This window comes from Caenorhabditis elegans, chromosome I (assembly GCF_000002985.6).
Source record: "Caenorhabditis elegans chromosome I".
Taxonomy (NCBI): Eukaryota; Metazoa; Nematoda; class Chromadorea; order Rhabditida; family Rhabditidae; genus Caenorhabditis; species Caenorhabditis elegans.
The window spans coordinates 15,062,501-15,072,434 of NC_003279.8; the positions used below are offsets into that span (position 1 = coordinate 15,062,501).

At 48.3% G+C, this 9,934-nt stretch overlaps 9 non-coding genes across 9 annotated transcripts in view; 5 read left to right on the forward strand and 4 right to left on the reverse strand.

Annotated features, from left to right (window-relative positions):
• The window catches only part of rrn-1.1, a 1,754-nt gene extending 418 nt beyond the window's left edge, over window positions 1-1,336 (forward strand). The window contains exon 1 of the ribosomal RNA NR_000053.1: window positions 1-1,336. This exon is cut by the window's left edge and continues 418 nt beyond it. This is a non-coding gene — a ribosomal RNA (18S ribosomal RNA).
• On the reverse strand, window positions 550-883 carry F31C3.15. The gene has a single exon (NR_050769.1). It is a non-coding gene; the product is annotated as an Unclassified non-coding RNA F31C3.15 (non-coding RNA).
• Window positions 1,337-1,800: 464 nt separating the features above from the next.
• On the forward strand, window positions 1,801-1,953 carry rrn-2.1. The gene has a single exon (NR_000057.1). It is a non-coding gene; the product is annotated as a 5.8S ribosomal RNA (ribosomal RNA).
• Window positions 1,954-2,337: 384 nt separating this feature from the next.
• Window positions 2,338-5,846, forward strand: rrn-3.1. The gene has a single exon (NR_000055.1). It is a non-coding gene; the product is annotated as a 26S ribosomal RNA (ribosomal RNA).
• Window positions 5,168-5,855, reverse strand: F31C3.14. Its single transcript, NR_050770.1, has one exon. It is a non-coding gene; the product is annotated as an Unclassified non-coding RNA F31C3.14 (non-coding RNA).
• Window positions 5,856-6,779: 924 nt separating this feature from the next.
• On the forward strand, window positions 6,780-8,533 carry rrn-1.2. The gene has a single exon (NR_000054.1). It is a non-coding gene; the product is annotated as an 18S ribosomal RNA (ribosomal RNA).
• Window positions 7,931-8,080, reverse strand: F31C3.13. The gene has a single exon (NR_050771.1). It is a non-coding gene; the product is annotated as an Unclassified non-coding RNA F31C3.13 (non-coding RNA).
• Window positions 8,534-9,765: 1,232 nt separating the features above from the next.
• cTel29B.1 lies at window positions 9,766-9,926 on the forward strand. Its single transcript, NR_050772.1, has one exon. It is a non-coding gene; the product is annotated as an Unclassified non-coding RNA cTel29B.1 (non-coding RNA).
• cTel29B.2 lies at window positions 9,766-9,926 on the reverse strand. Its single transcript, NR_050773.1, has one exon. It is a non-coding gene; the product is annotated as an Unclassified non-coding RNA cTel29B.2 (non-coding RNA).
• Window positions 9,927-9,934: the final 8 nt, after the last annotated feature.

Sequence of the window (9,934 nt, forward strand, 5' to 3'; positions counted from 1 at the left end):
TTATCCACTGTTGAGTATGAGATAGTGACTAAAAATATAAAGACTCATCCTTTTGGATGAGTTATTTCAATGAGTTGAATACAAATGATTCTTCGAGTAGCAAGGAGAGGGCAAGTCTGGTGCCAGCAGCCGCGGTAATTCCAGCTCTCCTAGTGTATCTCGTTATTGCTGCGGTTAAAAAGCTCGTAGTTGGATCTAGGTTACGTGCCGCAGTTCGCAATTTGCGTCAACTGTGGTCGTGACTTCTAATTTGCTGGTTTGAGGTTGGGTTCGCCCTTCAACTGCCAGCAGGTTTACCTTGAATAAATCAGAGTGCTCAATACAAGCGCTTGCTTGAATAGCTCATCATGGAATAATGAAACAGGACTTCGGTTCTTTTTGTTGGTTCTAGAACTGATTTAATGGTTAAGAGGGACAAACCGGGGGCATTCGTATCATTACGCGAGAGGTGAAATTCGTGGACCGTAGTGAGACGCCCAACAGCGAAAGCATTTGCCAAGAATGTCTTCATTAATCAAGAACGAAAGTCAGAGGTTCGAAGGCGATTAGATACCGCCCTAGTTCTGACCGTAAACGATGCCATCTCGCGATTCGGAGGGTTTTTGCCCTGCCGAGGAGCTATCCGGAAACGAAAGTCTTTCGGTTCCGGGGGTAGTATGGTTGCAAAGCTGAAACTTAAAGAAATTGACGGAAGGGCACCACAAGGCGTGGAGCTTGCGGCTTAATTTGACTCAACACGGGAAAACTCACCCGGTCCGGACACCATTAGGACTGACAGATTGAAAGCTCTTTCTCGATTTGGTGGTTGGTGGTGCATGGCCGTTCTTAGTTGGTGGAGTGATTTGTCTGGTTTATTCCGATAACGAGCGAGACTCTAGCCTGCTAAATAGTTGGCGAATCTTCGGGTTCGTATAACTTCTTAGAGGGATAAGCGGTGTTTAGCCGCACGAGATTGAGCGATAACAGGTCTGTGATGCCCTTAGATGTCCGGGGCTGCACGCGTGCTACACTGGTGGAGTCAGCGGGTTTTTCCTATGCCGAAAGGTATCGGTAAACCGTTGAAATTCTTCCATGTCCGGGATAGGGTATTGTAATTATTGCCCTTAAACGAGGAATGCCTAGTAAGTGTGAGTCATCAGCTCACGTTGATTACGTCCCTGCCCTTTGTACACACCGCCCGTCGCTATCCGGGACTGAACTGATTCGAGAAGAGTGGGGACTGTCGCTTCGAGGTTTAACGACTTCGTTGTTGCGGAAACCATTTTTATCGCATTGGTTTGAACCGGGTAAAAGTCGTAACAAGGTAGCTGTAGGTGAACCTGCAGCTGGATCATCGCCGTGCCTCTGTGCCCGTGATATCCACAAACCTTAAGATGCTCGACTGGCTTCACGGTCAGTTGAGTGTCGAAATGTCAACGTTCCAGTTGAGATGCCACAACAACTGGCAAGAGTAGTGACTGTCCGACCCATGGAACGTGGCAGTTATTCCAAAACTACTTTTGTGTCAGGGCTTAATGATGAGTGAAAAGTGTTTGCTGTTCTGCAGTAGACGTTGTTCACGAGTCGTCTCAACACAACCGCTATGTGTCTCCTGGTGGCTATATGCGTCTAGGCTTCTTCTTCTTTGCGGAGAGGAAGTTAGTTGACGATAGTCTTGATGATCGTGGTTCGGTTTCGGCCGAGCCAAGGCGCCAAAAACACATAAGCACCTTTTCATATTTGAATCAGTACACTGATTGCCAAAAGTCTTCACGGACATGCGGTGATTTGTTGTTGAGATTTGCATCTCGATAATACGTACTAGCTTCAGCGATGGATCGGTTGCATCGAGTATCGATGAAGAACGCAGCTTGCTGCGTTACTTACCACGAATTGCAGACGCTTAGAGTGGTGAAATTTCGAACGCATAGCACCAACTGGGCCTCCAGTTGGTACGTCTGGTTCAGGGTTGTTTAACTCAATGCCTTAGGCTTCTCTTCGGAGAGTCTTCGGCTTGTCGGGCAACATTAGTGAGCTGAGATTCGCGTCTCGGCATACTGATCTTGTCCTAGTCCAGAAGCATCACAAGTCAAGACAGAGCTTCACCGTTCTGTCTTGTAATGTGACGCGCTACTCTTATATCGGAGGAGCTGCCAAATGGCGTCCGACTTGACTCGGCTGATCATCAAGACGTGTTTAACTGCGTGTCTTATGATGTGAAGCTACTGCATCTATGTCAGAATGTGTCGTCGCTCCTTTCGAATACTGGGATTCGTCTAGTCTCGTGTGTGTGTTGATATCGAATTAATTTTCGATTGATGCGGCGCTGAGAAGAGAGACGGTGCGTGTCTTGCTAATCTCAACCTGAACTCAGTCGTGATTACCCGCTGAACTTAAGCATATCATTTAGCGGAGGAAAAGAAACTAAAAAGGATTCCCTTAGTAACGGCGAGTGAAACGGGAAGAGCCCAGCGCCGAATCGATCAGTCTTTGGCTGCTTCGAAATGTGGCGTATAGGTGTAAGTTTCCAGCAGTGTCGTATGTCCGAAGTCCTTACGATTGAGGCCATAAACCAGAGAGGGTGCGAGCCCCGTTCTGGATAGCGGCACTGTTGGTTCGCTTGCTCCTTGGAGTCGGGTTGCTTGAAAGTGCAGCCTAAAGTGGGTGATAAACTTCATCTAAGGCTAAATATCGACTCGATTGCGATAGCGAACAAGTACCGTGAGGGAAAGTTGCAAAGGACTTTGAAGAGAGAGTTCAAGAGAACGTGAAATCGCTGGAGTGGAACCGGAGACAGTTGATGTTGCTTGGAGACAAGCTTGGTGACTGGTCGCTTAGTTGTGATCGTTGCCGGGTGTCGTTTCCTATGCTACGCCGACGGCGTTGGCTGCTCGTTCTAGCCCGACAGTGTTGCCCATCTCGCAAGAGAAGGTGTCTTGCTGGCGGTAGTGGGTTCGTGGCGGCTAGCGTTTAGTTACGCTAGTGTGTGTGACGTCGGTGTGAAAGTCGACGACGTTTCCGACCCGTCTTGAAACACGGATTGCGGAGTGCTTGTCTACTGCGAGTCAAAGGGTGTTAAAACCTTGCGGCGAAATGAAAGTAAAGGTCAGTCTCGAATTGGCCGACGTGGGATCTGTGTTCTTCGGAGTGCAGCGCACCACGGCCCTGTGCGTGTCACTTGTGACTGTGCAGAGGTTGAGCAGTTGGCAAACGACCCGAAAGATGGTGAACTATGCCTGAGCAGGATGAAGCCAGAGGAAACTCTGGTGGAAGTCCGTATCGGTTCTGACGTGCAAATCGATCGATAGACTTGGGTATAGGGGCGAAAGACTAATCGAACCATCTAGTAGCTGGTTCCTTCCGAAGTTTCCCTCAGGATAGCTGGATCTCAGGCAGTTATATTCGGTAAAGCTAATGATTAGAGGCCTTGGGGACGTAATGTCCTCAACCTATTCTCAAACTTTCAATGGATATGAAGTTGCAGTTTCTTTAGTGAACTGTCAACGTGAATGCGAGGTCCAAGTGGGCCATTTTTGGTAAGCAGAACTGGCGCTGTGGGATGAACCAAACGTGGAGTTAAGGTGCCTAACTTCTCGCTCATGAGACCCCATAAAAGGTGTTGGTTGATATTGACAGCAGGACGGTGGCCATGGAAGTCGGTATCCGCTAAGGAGTGTGTAACAACTCACCTGCCGAATCAACTAGCCCTGAAAATGGATGGCGCTTAAGCGAGAGACCTATACTCCGCCGTTGCGACATGTGCGTTGTCTAGCGCCAGGTCGTAACGAGTAGGAAGGTCGTGGCGGTTGCGTTGAAGGCTATGAGCGTAGGCTCGGCTGGAGCTTCCGTCAGTGCAGATCGTAATGGTAGTAGCAAATATTCAAGTTCGATCCTTGAAGACTGAAGTGGAGAAGGGTTCCACGTGAACAGTAGTTGGATGTGGGTCAGTCGATCCTAAGGTACTGGCGAACGCCTTGTATCATCGGTGGCGAAAAGCTTGCTTTTAGTCCCCGCTTGTCGAAAGGGAATAGGGTTAATATTCCCTAACTGAGATGCAAAGATTGTGTTCTTCGGAGCACAAGCGCGGTAACGCATTCGAACTTGGTTAGTCGCTCAAAGACCGAGCTAGAGTTTTCTTCTCTAGTTAAGGAACGGACTCCCTGGAATTGGTTCAGCCAGAGATGGGGACGTTGTTTCCGAAAAGCACCGCGGTTTCTGTGGTGTCTCGTGCTCTTTGAACGGCCCTTAAAACACCAAGGGAGGCTATTAATTTGCACTCAATCGTACCGATATCCGCATTAGGTCTCCAAGGTGAACAGCCTCTAGTCGATAGAATAATGTAGGTAAGGGAAGTCGGCAAACTAGATCCGTAACTTCGGGAAAAGGATTGGCTCCAGTGGTTGGAACGGTTGGCCAGTTGGTTGATGCTTGTCCGGCGCAGTTCTGTCTGCTTGATACTTTCGGGTTGATGGCGGACTAGTGATTGTGCTTGCTTGCGGACGCTTTCTGGTGTGTGCTTGGACCTCGGTTCTAGTATCCTGATCGCTCATCTAAACAACCGTACTGGAACCGGTACGGACTCAGGGAATCCGACTGTCTAATTAAAACAGAGGTGACAGATGGTCCTTGCGGACGTTGACTGTCACTGATTTCTGCCCAGTGCTCTGAATGTTAAATCGTAGTAATTCGAGTAAGCGCGGGTAAACGGCGGGAGTAACTATGACTCTCTTAAGGTAGCCAAATGCCTCGTCATTTAATTGTTGACGCGCATGAATGGATTAACGAGATTCCTACTGTCCCTAACTACTTTCTAGCGAAACCACAGCCAAGGGAACGGGCTTGGCAAAAATAGCGGGGAAAGAAGACCCTGTTGAGCTTGACTCTAGTTTGACATTGTGAAGAGTCATGAGAGGTGTAGCATAGGTGGGAGTCTTCGGACGACAGTGAAATACCACCACTTTCATCGACTCTTTACTTATTCGGTTAAAAGAGAATTGGCTTCACGGCCTTTTTTCGAAGCATTAAGCGGAGCCATTTTATGGCACCGTGACTCTCCTCGAAGACAGTGTCAAGCGGGGAGTTTGACTGGGGCGGTACATCTATCAAATCGTAACGTAGGTGTCCTAAGGCGAGCTCAGAGAGGACGGAAACCTCTCGTAGAGCAAAAGGGCAAAAGCTTGCTTGATCTTGACTTTCAGTACGAGTACAGACCGCGAAAGCGTGGCCTATCGATCCTTTTAATCCTGATTGTTTCAGGTAAGAGGTGTCAGAAAAGTTACCACAGGGATAACTGGCTTGTGGCAGCCAAGCGTCCATAGCGACGTTGCTTTTTGATCCTTCGATGTCGGCTCTTCCTATCATTGCGAAGCAGAATTCGCCAAGCGTTGGATTGTTCACCCACTAATAGGGAACGTGAGCTGGGTTTAGACCGTCGTGAGACAGGTTAGTTTTACCCTACTGTTGACTTGTTATTGCGAAAGTAATCCTGCTTAGTACGAGAGGAACAGCGGGTTCAAACATTTGGTTCATAAACTTGATCGACAGATCAATGGTCTGAAGCTACCATTTGAGAGATTATAACTGAACGCCTCTAAGTTAGAATCTCGCCTTGTCAAGGCGAAAATTTCTTGCTTCCCGGTGTCGGGAGGCATCTCTATCTCGTGGCAACACGAGAGCTTATGCCCTATGTATGGCCTTGGCGTCGTAGTGAATTCTGCGACGCTTGCCAACGCCAGATCACTCTGGTTCAATGTCGGGGCGCTAAATCACTTGCATACGACTTGGTCTCTTGGTCAAGGTGTTGTATTCAGTAGAGCAGTCCTTTTATACTGCGATCTGTTGAGACTATCCTTTGATTGAGTTTTTTGTTTCCTTTTCCTACACTCATGTCTTTGCAGAATTTTTAAAATTCAAAAAAAGATGCTCCAAAAAAAAAAAACAATGTGCTTGCTTTAGAAAAACTTAGAACATTTTTTTTTTTTCATCCCAAAAATCAGACCCCCTTGCTGCATAGTACGGCTGTTGTGATGGGTAGTGCCACCGAGTGGGCAAACCACATTCAGAGGCTGGTGAAGGGGGTAGACAGCGGCCGGAGTGTGCTGGTGGAGAGGGCAAACCACATTGACATGCTGCTGAGAGGGGCGAGATCGAATGATAGGCTGGTGAGAGGGTAGGCAGCAGCCGCAGTGCTGGTGGAGAGGGGGACACACCACCAAAGTCTCAAAATGATAGAAAATTTTGTGCAAGCGGCCGAGGTCTCCAGAGAGACGGCTGAGAAAAACGGTGTCTCGAGGAAGGGGGTCGGTGTGGTGGGGGGTAGTGCGCGCGTTGTCTGCCGTCTCTCAAATTGCACACTGCCGGCTTTCCGTGGTTTTTATAATACTCCCTCCCCGCACACTCCTATATGTGTCAGGGGGGTGACAGTTGGTCTGAGACGTGATGTCTCAGGGGGCTGTGTTGGTGATGGTAGTGTGTGTCTCGCGGCGCATAGTACTAGTGCCGGCACTGGCAGGCTGTGTTTACACCCGAATGATTCTAGCAATGGTGTAGTGCTCGCGGTGCGAGTTCTTTATATCATTGCGCCGATCCATAGATATTGCTGATGATTCGCGTCGAGGCGCTTGAGTCTGAAGCTTTGGAAGTTTCGGTTGTTGCATCTCTACTTTTGAGATACTAATGATGTTGCGGTATTGGTCTTGTTGTCGTGGGACTTGTTTACGAGAATAAACCCCTGTATGAGTGTCCCATCTCACGATTAGACATTCTTAGGAAAACTTCTCGCTAGACTATATGTCTGCGTAATACCTGATTGATTCTGTCAGCGCGATATGCTCAAGTAAAAGATTAAGCCATGCATGCTTTGATTCATCAATGAAATTGCGTACGGCTCATTAGAGCAGATATCACCTTATCCGGGATCCTCATATGGATAACTGCGGAAATACTGGAGCTAATACATGCAACTATACCCCAACGCAAGGCGGGGTGCAATTATTAGAACAGACCAAACGTTTTCGGACGTTGTTTGTTGACTCTGAATAAAGCAGTTTACTGTCAGTTTCGACTGACTCTATCCGGAAAGGGTGTCTGCCCTTTCAACTAGATGGTAGTTTATTGGACTACCATGGTTGTTACGGGTAACGGAGAATAAGGGTTCGACTCCGGAGAGGGAGCCTTAGAAACGGCTACCACGTCCAAGGAAGGCAGCAGGCGCGAAACTTATCCACTGTTGAGTATGAGATAGTGACTAAAAATATAAAGACTCATCCTTTTGGATGAGTTATTTCAATGAGTTGAATACAAATGATTCTTCGAGTAGCAAGGAGAGGGCAAGTCTGGTGCCAGCAGCCGCGGTAATTCCAGCTCTCCTAGTGTATCTCGTTATTGCTGCGGTTAAAAAGCTCGTAGTTGGATCTAGGTTACGTGCCGCAGTTCGCAATTTGCGTCAACTGTGGTCGTGACTTCTAATTTGCTGGTTTGAGGTTGGGTTCGCCCTTCAACTGCCAGCAGGTTTACCTTGAATAAATCAGAGTGCTCAATACAAGCGCTTGCTTGAATAGCTCATCATGGAATAATGAAACAGGACTTCGGTTCTTTTTGTTGGTTCTAGAACTGATTTAATGGTTAAGAGGGACAAACCGGGGGCATTCGTATCATTACGCGAGAGGTGAAATTCGTGGACCGTAGTGAGACGCCCAACAGCGAAAGCATTTGCCAAGAATGTCTTCATTAATCAAGAACGAAAGTCAGAGGTTCGAAGGCGATTAGATACCGCCCTAGTTCTGACCGTAAACGATGCCATCTCGCGATTCGGAGGGTTTTTGCCCTGCCGAGGAGCTATCCGGAAACGAAAGTCTTTCGGTTCCGGGGGTAGTATGGTTGCAAAGCTGAAACTTAAAGAAATTGACGGAAGGGCACCACAAGGCGTGGAGCTTGCGGCTTAATTTGACTCAACACGGGAAAACTCACCCGGTCCGGACACCATTAGGACTGACAGATTGAAAGCTCTTTCTCGATTTGGTGGTTGGTGGTGCATGGCCGTTCTTAGTTGGTGGAGTGATTTGTCTGGTTTATTCCGATAACGAGCGAGACTCTAGCCTGCTAAATAGTTGGCGAATCTTCGGGTTCGTATAACTTCTTAGAGGGATAAGCGGTGTTTAGCCGCACGAGATTGAGCGATAACAGGTCTGTGATGCCCTTAGATGTCCGGGGCTGCACGCGTGCTACACTGGTGGAGTCAGCGGGTTTTTCCTATGCCGAAAGGTATCGGTAAACCGTTGAAATTCTTCCATGTCCGGGATAGGGTATTGTAATTATTGCCCTTAAACGAGGAATGCCTAGTAAGTGTGAGTCATCAGCTCACGTTGATTACGTCCCTGCCCTTTGTACACACCGCCCGTCGCTATCCGGGACTGAACTGATTCGAGAAGAGTGGGGACTGTCGCTTCGAGGTTTAACGACTTCGTTGTTGCGGAAACCATTTTTATCGCATTGGTTTGAACCGGGTAAAAGTCGTAACAAGGTAGCTGTAGGTGAACCTGCAGCTGGATCATCGCCGTGCCTCTGTGCCCGTGATATCCACAAACCTTAAGATGCTCGACTGGCTTCACGGTCAGTTGAGTGTCGAAATGTCAACGTTCCAGTTGAGATGCCACAACAACTGGCAAGAGTAGTGACTGTCCGACCCATGGAACGTGGCAGTTATTCCAAAACTACTTTTGTGTCAGGGCTTAATGATGAGTGAAAAGTGTTTGCTGTTCTGCAGTAGACGTTGTTCACGAGTCGTCTCAACACAACCGCTATGTGTCTCCTGGTGGCTATATGCGTCTAGGCTTCTTCTTCTTTGCGGAGAGGAAGTTAGTTGACGATAGTCTTGATGATCACACTGGTCCTTTGGCCAGGTTTTGTTTCACTTAAGCGGTCTTTTAAACTCGTATCGGTTAACCAACCCTTGGATTAAGTTTTAGGTCCCCTTTCCTACACTCAGGTCTTGCCAGATTTTTAAAATCCAAAAAAGATGCTCCAAAAAAAAAACCCAATGGGCCTGCTTAAGAAAACTTAGACCATTTTTTTTTTTCATCCCAAAATCAGACCCCCTTGTTGCATAGTACGCCTGTTGTGATGGGTAGTGCCACCGAGTGGGCAAACCACATTCAGGGCCTGGTAAAGGGGGTAGACAGCGGCCGGAGTGTGCTGGTGAGAGGGCCAAACCACATTGACATGCTGCTGAGAGGGGCGAGATCGAATGATAGGCTGGTAAGAGGGTAGGCAGCAGCCGCAGTGCTGGTGGAGAGGGGGACACACCACCAAAGTCTCAAATGATAGAAAATTTTGTGCAAGCGGCCGAGGTCTCCAGAGAGACGGCTGAGAAAAACGGTGTCTCGAGGAAGGGGGTCGGTGTGGTGGGGGGTAGTGCGCGCGTTGTCTGCCGTCTCTCAAATTGCACACTGCCGGCTTTCCGTGGTTTTTATAATACTCCCTCCCGCACACTCCTATATGTGTCAGGGGGGTGACAGTTGGTCTGAGACGTGATGTCTCAGGGGGCTGTGTTGGTGATGGTAGTGTGTGTCTCGCGGCGCATAGTACTAGTGCCGGCACTGGCAGGCTGTGTTTACACCCGAATGATTCTAGCAATGGTGTAGTGCTCGCGGTGCGAGTTCTTTATATCATTGCGCCGATCCATAGATATTGCTGATGATTCGCGTCGAGGCGCTTGAGTCTGAAGCTTTGGAAGTTTCGGTTGTTGCATCTCTACTTTTGAGATACTAATGATGTTGCGGTATTGGTCTTAGGCTTAGGCTTAGGCTTAGGCTTAGGCTTAGGCTTAGGCTTAGGCTTAGGCTTAGGCTTAGGCTTAGGCTTAGGCTTAGGCTTAGGCTTAGGCTTAGGCTTAGGCTTAGGCTTAGGCTTAGGCTTAGGCTTAGGCTTAGGCTTAGGCTTAGGTTTAGGCTTAGGC